Here is a 10,026-nt window from a genome sequence, read left to right on the forward strand (position 1 = left end):
AAGAGATACTGCTCCGAAGATTGTTTTCTATAAATCAGCGATCACCCTGGCAAAAATACCTTCCGGTTCGCCAATGATCTCCTATTACTCCTCTTTGCAAGCTTCCAGTTCCCCGAGAGTCAAATCAGTTTACTTTTGCGCCGGAGATTATGGAGATTATTTACCTTATCTCGGGCCTTGAAGCCGCTTGATCTCCACCACTGGATCGTTGTTACTCCTTCACCGCCACGACCTGTTTGTTCATTAACTCTTGCCAGTGCATCTGCATACTCGACTGCAACCGTCAAATGAAAATTTTCCTCGTCGATTGAAAGAAACAAGAGTTACAGAGAAACGTCTTCTACAAAGTAATTTTAATAAACTGGGAATTATATTCTCGTGTTCTTAAATACTTTCAATTTTTCTTCTCGGTTCTTTAACATTTTTACCTGTATTATAAAATGCAGTCAAAATTCTCTGCATCAACGACAATGGACAAGAGCTACTTAAAAATTTCTTCCCGCGTCCAGTAACAAATTGGAAATAATAATTTAAACTAAGTAATACTTTATACTAACTTTAAGCTTTTAAACTACGGTTATTCATTCTCGCCATAAGTGCACAAAGATCCCCAGACATGACGCGTTGTTTCTAAACCTGTTCAAAGAACAGGGTCAACGCGTTAATGGCGTATTGTCCTTGTAAGTAACAGATAAGAAATAATTTTGTCTTTCAACGAACGTAAAAACATAGTTTCGATCCTTGACCAGTTAACTGTGGAATTTCGGCGCGGAATGAAAATCAAGCAATGACGAATATACACGTCGAGCGCAGTTCAAATGCGGCTATTATAAAAGCCAAAGCCCTTGTAAAGCCAAATGAGAAAGAATTATATTTTCATTCGATAAGAAATTAACAATTCATTAACGTTAACCGCACCGCAATAGAGTTTCGGATTGACGTGCGTACACGTCGAACGCGCTTAAATGGTTGAACAAGCGTGAATCTGTGCAGCAACTTCTCCGGAGTAAAGACAATCGCGTGCAAATGATTCCGAGCTCGAGTTACCGTCTCGCGACGAATTCGCCACAGTTCCCGAGCGACGCTCGACGACTTATTGGCACGTCGAATCGTCATTAAGGACAACCGACTGTCCGGTCCAGTTCGTTTCTTTTCGCGGCTCGGTGTCGCGCTGATTTTTGTTGCGCGGTCACGTTCCGTGTTCTTGTCACGGGTTTTCTTGTCTCCGCGCGCCGGAGCGGACACGCGTGACATGCTAACGCGAGAAAGCACCGGGCGATACCGAATGACGGACGATTCTGGTCTCCTGTCGCATTTCAGCCGTGTTTTTCCCCCTCGCGAGCCGGGCCTAGATTTGCGACGCCATCGATGCCACCCCCCCCCCATATTTATCTTTAATTAAATTGAACTCAAATCTTAAACCCCTTGTGGCTCCGCGTGGCGACTCTGCAGTTTTCTTTCCAATGACTGAATTGCTGGTTCGTCACATGAGTATGATAAATGTGCACAAGATAGAAAAGTTGGTAAATAGTTTGTGAATGTTGTGGTCACTACCAGACACAATTGTGTAAAGCTACAGGTATTAGGTCGTCGCATTAGTTCGTGCCGTGGATGTGTTTATATTATTCACCATTGAAAAGTATTTTAATATTGCCAAAAAGGTCAGAAGAGGTTGTGGAATGATTAGGGTGATTACATATTTTATTTTTAGAATTTAAATGGTACAAGAGTAAACGGCATGAACTTATGGGACGACCTAATATATGAAACAGTTCTCTTACAATTAGAACCCAGAGTCTCAGAAGAGATTAGATTAGATTAGAATATGATTAGAATCACACTTACTTATTTTAATACACTTATTTTATACCTATTTTAATATACTTATTTTCGCTATCGTACTTTAATATTGACACGTTAACTGCCACATATCATTTCCAGAGATTCTTACAAAATCAGAGTAATTTAATTAATAAAAGCGAAACTAGAAATTTTAGATGTATTATAGGGGATGCTGTTTTAACCCTTTTTAATTCTAAAGATCTTAATAAAATTCTGTTTATCTGGACACGTCACAATACAAATGAATGTCTAAACCTAGTCAAAGATCACTGTCAGTCATATGTGACTGATATGGCAGTTAACATGTAAAATAAAAATGTCCGAATTGTCAGGAATAGAAGTTGATCACAAATCTTTTCTTTGAATGATTGTAATGAATCGTGAATAATATAATGATACACTTAAAATCGTCAGAGGTCTTCACAGTTTTGTATTCCATATTTTTGTAATAAATGTATAAAACCCGCTGCCTAGGTGTAACCCCTTGATTTCATGGAATTTTTTGAAGTTCTGGCTGTCAACCTGTGACAGCACATGTTAGGCAAATCAACGGCATTTTCTGCGTTTTGGCGCATCAAACGGGCACGGTACAGTACGGTGCACCGTTCCAAAGTAAACAGCTCGACTCTAAAACAATAGGATACGATTCTCCGGTTCGTAGCGATGGTCTATTGCGGCCCGAGCACGGACGAGCCCTAAGGAGGTGTAAAATCGCGGCGGGTCTCGCGATGAAAGTGAACGAGCATTCCTTCGCAGCGCGCCGTCCTGGCGATTCCGGCCGCCAGCGTTCGCTGTCGTAACGCATGACAAACAATGTCGATAACCCATAATCTTCGAAGGCCCCGTTAACGTCCTCCGCCGTTGGCGAACACCGGAAAAACGGAGGCGCGCGAGCACGCCTAAAGGCGCCAACGGAACCCCCGCTTGGGTCTTCGCTTATTTCGCGCCGCGATTTTCCATACGCGACCCTGCGGCTTTTTATTATTTCGATTTTCGCTGTTCCTCCGCGACCACCGCTCTCGATATATTCCAGCACAAAAGAGCCGGCCGTCGAAATGCCAGTGAAAGTTGTGAACCGATGCGCGCGGACTATTTCGAATTCTGCGCGCTCGTCGGCCGCTCGGCGATCCGTGTTTGTTCTGCGCGGCCTTTTCGCGCGACGGAAAATCGACTTCGATTAGCGAATTCGGGCCGGAACGGTCTTTCGCTTTTTTTTTTTTTGGCACCGCGCTGTGTTTTTCTTTCATTCCGGTTGATTTGAATCGCCGCGGAACAATCGAGCGGAATTCCAAGCTTTCAGCGGTGTAATGGTTCCCGCGATATTTTCTCTGAGAAAGTTTGTCGAAATGTCAAATGAAACTGATTTTGGGAAATTTATTGGGGTTTCCGGTTCTAATAGGGTTGAATATTCTATTGTACAAATTATCTCGAATTCTTAGAGGCAAGTGGGACAATAGAAAATGACAAGATTTCTCTTATCGACGCCCTTAACTTTATGACAAAAGTGAGTAGGTGTAATTCATAACAGTAAAAAGATTAAAGGAGTGTAACAATGTCGATATACCATTTTTAACGTATAAAAATGATTAACGAGCAAAATAAATTTTTACTTAGCTTCTATAGAGAGCAATTGATGTGTAAAAATTTTATTTTGCATAAAGATCCGTGGTCTACTGACAACTATACCTAAATAAGCTCGATAATATTCTTTTAAACAATAATTTCAGAAGGAGTTGTTGCAACATATGAATTCTAAAAATTTGTTGAATTATTAGTTAAATTGCTTTCGCCTTTAAGCAATTTCCTAAGAGAGTCTGTTGTTCTTTGGTTTTAGAAAAATTATTACAAAATTGTCGGTAAGAAAAGTGTTAATGTTACGAAACCTTAAAGACCACTAAAGAACATGACAAAAGACTTGCTGGTAACGCTTAACTAATTAAGGGATAAACGACCTTCAACCGAGACGAACCATCAAGAACTGAGTACCTGGATAACTTCAGAGGAATTTCGCTGGGTCAAAATGGACCCGAGCCATCCATCATCCAAGTATCAAACAGTCGAGGCCGTGGTTTAACCGCAGCTTCGCTATGAACACACTGAAGAGCGATATTCCCGAGCAGCTTTCATCGCCGCTCTGATCGAGGCTCTCACAGCTTCTATCTCGGACGGCCGCAACATAAACGCATCCTTAAGAATCGCACACAGATCGGTTAGGACACCCGCCTCGGGCTGTATACGGTTGATCGCAGCGCAAATAGCGACTCGGACAGTAACGAGCGAGGCTCGCGGCTCGTTACCACGCGAAGATCAATTAGAATGCGCCGTGGTCGAACAGAACGGCCGGACACGCCGGGAATAAATACGTCCGCGGGTAATTCGAGTAATGCAATAATAGTATTGGATCGCGGCGGGGATCTCATGCTCCGTGCTACCCGCTATGAAGACCATTAGGCGTGTTTTATTAACGCCGGTGAATTTTTCTATCCCGTCGTTGCGCCAAGACTAATCTTTCTGCCTGCCGACGATGTAAAAGATAACTCTCGCCTAGAACAGATTCAATTTGACCAGTTATTCTCTCGTCATTATTATGCAGCTTTTCCGCAACCGCCAGATTAAGAATTGTCTCCCACTCTACTCTTCCCCTTCCACGACTCTGTTCCCCCACTCTTCCGCTCGGTCCGGTCACGTGACGCGTTTCGTCTCTGTCGCGCATGTGTCACGATGTCACGTGACTGATCCGGTACTGGCAGAGAGAGGGTAACCATTTCCCCTCGATTCGAGCCCTTTCCCCTGATCTGGCGATTATTTCTTGGCGCACATAGGCGATTTTAACACTAGAACTATCGAGTCTGTCGACATTTTTTTCTTTTACAATTCGTGAATTTATAGAAATCTATTCTTGAAAAATTTTTTGACTGGAGCCAAATAGGCATTTCAGTCTTACTTTAACAATTTTTTAAAATAATATATTTGCATTCTAGAATCATTTTAACCTTTCCACTGTTTTAAGCAGCACCTACCGCATTTTTGCCATAAGTGCATAAAATCCGCAGCCTACTGGAAACCACAGTGGATGGGGCGTTATCCTGCGATCTTCGGTGCAACCATTTCTGAGGCAAGTACTTCAATTATTTACTCGAAAACTATTGCAATAAGCCATTAAATAAATTATTAATACTGAACGTTTACGTTTTTGTATTGACACGTTCTCGTAATTACTTCTAAGCATTAACCTGCATCATACATGCATTTGTTTTCGAATAAGACTGTATTGTAGTGACTGTGTTCTTATCGTCCACAAACCTGTGCAATTACTGTTACTTAGGTTCGTTGACTCAACAAACGTATCTCTATTGCCACCAGCTAACGGAATGGCATTAAGCATACCGCCAGTAGTATGCATTTCGTTCTGAAAAAATTGGAAAGACGATTATTCAGAAAACGGTTAACCATGTTAACGCTCTCTACAACACAGTCACGCGATGAATCCTCCCGTTTTCATTTACACTATAATTCGATAATAACATTTCAATTAAACACGTCACAGAAATTAGACACCAGTGTGTCTCGTAACGAACGTTCACCGCTTTTCAGCGAATTAAACAACGTCATTTCAGGAAACTGTTTGATTAATAGCCATCCACAGTCACGCAATGAATCTCCACCGTTTTCAACTTTAATTCAGCAATAACATTTCAACTAAACGCATCGAAGGAATCGGACGATATTTTACGATTTATTTCGGATTCCATTTTAGATTAATATACAGGGTCATCCGTTTTTAAACGGTCAAACGTCAGCCAGCTATAGAGGACCCCAAATGAAACAACTTTCACCCCTAACACTTTTTTTGATTCGGTCTTGATTTTTAGATAATTGCAAAAACCCCTCATCTTTTGCGTTCACTGAAGATTAAATATATTAGGACTGCAATTATGTATCTTGATGATTTTTCCTTTGTTTGGTTTGAAATAAATAGGAGCATCTTTTTTATTAAGTCAACTTTTTTGTATTACCTTTGGATCTTGGTTTTTTTGACATGGGGCACGCCGTGGAGACTGAATGAAATAACTTCGAATCAAAAAAAGTGTTTGGGTTGAAAGTTGTTCCATTTGGGGTCCTCTATAGCTGGTTGACGTTTGGCCGTTTAAAAACGGATGACCCTGTATATTCCTATTTACACTTTAATTCGACAACACCATTTTCAGCTAAAGATATCGAAGAGATCGGACGCTCGATCCCGTAACAATCGTTCCCCGCTTCCCAGGGAACGGACCAACATCTTTTCAGGAAGCTGTCCGATTAATAGACATCCCGCAGACGGTCCAGGACCTCGCGGAGCAGGTAACGCGGGACTTTGATTACTTTCATCGCGGCACTCGGCAAATCCAATCTTCAAAGATTACCTCGTTAATCTTCGCCGTCTCGAGATGATTCGTTTCCTTCATCCACGGCTGGCCACAAAGGATTCTCGGCGCGATTAGGTGATCCTTTTCAGCATTTATCAAGAAAATGAATGGACCGGGGGTCGTGGAACGTTCGGTGCATGTCTTACGGTTGTTTTGGACTTTACACACGAAGAAGAAGGAGAAGAAGAAGAAGTTTTAACTCGGAAGAATCGAAGAATGAAGAGACCAGACAACGGGACCGGACCACCATCTTGCGGGACCGGTGGCTGGTCTTGAAATCGATTTTATACGAAACAACGTGTGCACGCGGTCGTGTAGTAAACCGGTGTGTGCACGGTGCATCCCCTTGTCGCTATCCAGACAATTGTAAATACGTTGCACAAATGCGGTATGCACCCGTTACGTCGCGTCGGCTCGTCAAGACGACGAGACGAGACGCTGGTAATCTCCTCTTCGTCGTATTTACACGTATCCTCCAGAGATCCGGGGATTTACCGAATGCGACGTTTTCCGTGTACAGCTAAGCCGAAGATCGCGCGGGACGTTTCTCGTTTGGTCAGGGATCCCGATTCTGTTTGGTCCGCGATCAACCTAGCATTTCCAACTGTTTCCTCCTGGCGGAGGTCCTCTCCGATTTTTGGGATTTTCTTGCATCCAGGATTCAGCGTGAGTTGTCGTTCGTTTGGAGCCGGCAGTTTAGGGAGCCCCATTTCGCTGGAGAAATTTTGTGGATCCTTCGGAGCTCCTCTTTCAGCTCAATTTCGTGTTCGAGATGCACGCAAGAAAGTTTAGTAGATTGTGCGTGTTGTGGTCAGACACTGCTACCAAACCTAATCGTGTAAAGTGACATCAATTGTAGGAAACAATTTCCTTCGGGTCTTTGGAATCTGTATTTAGAATTTGGAATGTCTACCACTTGCATTTGATCTCATTTTATGCATATGACATTACTCAGGTATCCGGACACTTGCGAAATATGTATCAGCATAAAAGTTATTTCAGTGCCTAAAATAGTGACTAAAATCGATTTTGATCAGTTTCTTATGAAATATCTAACGATTTAAATTAAGAATTACGGATGTGGAACTTACTGATACTACTCTAAAATTAAATACGAGATTCATCGACGTATCCACCGCGGAGTGTCCGGATACTTTTGAGCGGTAGTGTACATAGATAAGTCACTGTATCCGGTCATATTGCGATTAAAAATTAAATGGGACTCGGAAATATTGATATATCAGTAAGTAACTTCCTAGTTATTCCATGTTGTGAATATATTAACACTTTCAGTGCACTAAAATTAAATACGAGATTCATCCCCAGTTAAAAGGTTACCTCACCAGGTAAGGTAAGTTACGCCAGAATTTGTCGGCGGAAATGACTAGCAGGCCCGATTGGCGATTCCCAAAATGGCCGATCGATCTGCATCGGTTTACCGGTTAGACTCGGTCAGACGGCTTCACGAGCGGATCGTTAAATTCCTGTAGCTGCAGGATAATCACAGTTCCAGGCGCGGAGGCTCGTTTATTTCTTGCTCTCGATCATTCCCGCTCAAAGGAGCACGACAAACATTTTTATTAATCCGACAAGCCGGCATCCCATTACCTCCGCTCTCCCGGCCGCTCATACATATGAATAACGGGCGGGCAAAACAATGAACGGCGACCAGAAAAACCGGCCATCGTCGTGAAAAAATCGCGGAGCTGAGACACCGGGAGAGTGGGAGAGAGAGGGGGAGAGGGGGGGAAAAAAGGAGGGCGGGGAGAGTCGTTCGCGAGCGGTTTTCAGGATCTTATCGGGATCACCGAGCTTTAAGCATACAATATGATACCCCGCCTCTATCCTCGCGACGAGCCACGGCACTTCCCTCATTCCCTGTCTCAGCTGAGGGCCGGGGCATTCATGAGTGACACGCGTAGGTACACAAACGCGCTCTAAAGTGAGTCACCAAATTCGCGTGGGCTCGCAGCTGGCAAGTTCGAGAACGAGTATCCGTCTCGTGCTCTTTATCTACTGCGCGCCGGGGCCGGACTCACAATAAGGCAGTTACGTACAGCCGGTCGAAATCATGCATCACCGCGCCGCGCGACGAAGCATGGCTCGCGGCTCTTCGATGATGTAGGACAATGCGCGAAAATTTCACTTCTCTAGGTGAAACACGGCCAGGCACGAGCTGGCTGCCCGGCAACTTTATTCGACCCGTAAACTCTCAATCCGCTTGAAAACAATGTCAAGCCGAATGGGTACCCTCGTCCGCCATGCGTCGAAAATCGTCCCGAGCCGTCGTCTTATATCGAAGGAAAACTATTTTAAGAGTTTAAGGGACTATGGATGTCATTGAAGAAAATTTCAGAGGAAAACATTAGTTGGTTCAGAGGGGCAAATATTATGATAGGCAAAAAAATTTGTTCAAGGTTATATTTTTTGAGATTTCAAGGTCATCGAAGTTCTTTAAATGGAATGATATATTTTTATTATCGCTGTACGATAGCCGAGGTCAAGACGAATCCAAGGACCTGTAATATTATGACCTTCGCGTGACCTTGAGTATGAAAAATTCGTAAAAGTAGGGCACTTGATGTAAATAGCGAAATAACGATGGCATGATCCAAGAAATGTTCTTGAACCTTGACTAATGACTGTAAACACGCTTACAATAAATTGTAAACACCGATACAAATTCTTCTCCTTTCGGTGACTCTAATCAGGACGTTTAGGAAATTCATCAGGATTTATTCGATTGTAAAAGATGACGTTACTTCTCTGAAACGATGGTGTACAGTGATGCAGAGAAGATAGAAATGATTTTAGTTTATCGTGAGGTTAGAAGTACCTCAGTACAAGCATCTCTAATGTACGCAGCAAGATACCCTAAGAGAAATCATCCTTCTCGATAAAGTTTGGACCGCATAGTTCAATTGTTTCGTAAAACAGGGAGTATTAAATCACTGAAAAGAAAACGATCAAAGCCTGCTACTGGAGAAGATGCCGAAGCTTTTGTAGCTAATAAGTTACAGTCAATATTGATACTACTACAAGTTGTCGAAAAATTGGACGTTCTATGGACTGCAGATAAAATACACCTTGTTAGTGATGAAAAATGTTTAATTTTAGGTTAGGTTTAGGCCTCTCCTCCGAATTCCTTTTAAATTCAAGTAGAAAAGCACCTACCAGATTGGACAACACGTACCAATTACGTTTAATGCTCGGTAAATCCAGTGTTAATGATCACCGAGTCCCTGTTTGACACAGTATGACGTCCCAGCCCACTCGGACCGCGTCAAACAACTAAATCCCGCAGCTCCTGCACCTTGCACCTCTAACCTCTAACAACTGCTTAATGCATCCCCCAATAATTCATTCTTGCTGTCCACCCCCTAAGGCCCGAAAGCCGCTGAGAAAATTACGAAATCCGATAACAATAGCCTAATCCAAACTCTTGCAGAAGTGCATGCACGGTAACACTGTTTAATCCCTGTCGCCGTTTGTATGAAAACGCGACGGTAATTCATCCCTCCACGCCCGGAGCAAGAACAACCGGACGCAGTGTACGCGGACGCATTTTAATACCCTAACATCGGCCCCGCTTTGTTGGCCGCATTGACACGTCGCCGTATCAAGATCCATTTCACTGTAGGCTCGCCCCCTTTAAACTCTGCGGCCGGAGCCACGGGCCCTTAACCCCTCCACGAGGGCATCCCTCGATCTCCGTGGCCCTTCCCCCGTAATATTTCACTCGCCCTTAGCCGTCGGACCTGGCCACCGTGTTTTC

Source organism: Halictus rubicundus, chromosome 2 (genome assembly GCF_050948215.1).
Source record: "Halictus rubicundus isolate RS-2024b chromosome 2, iyHalRubi1_principal, whole genome shotgun sequence".
NCBI lineage: Eukaryota > Metazoa > Arthropoda > Insecta > Hymenoptera > Halictidae > Halictus > Halictus rubicundus.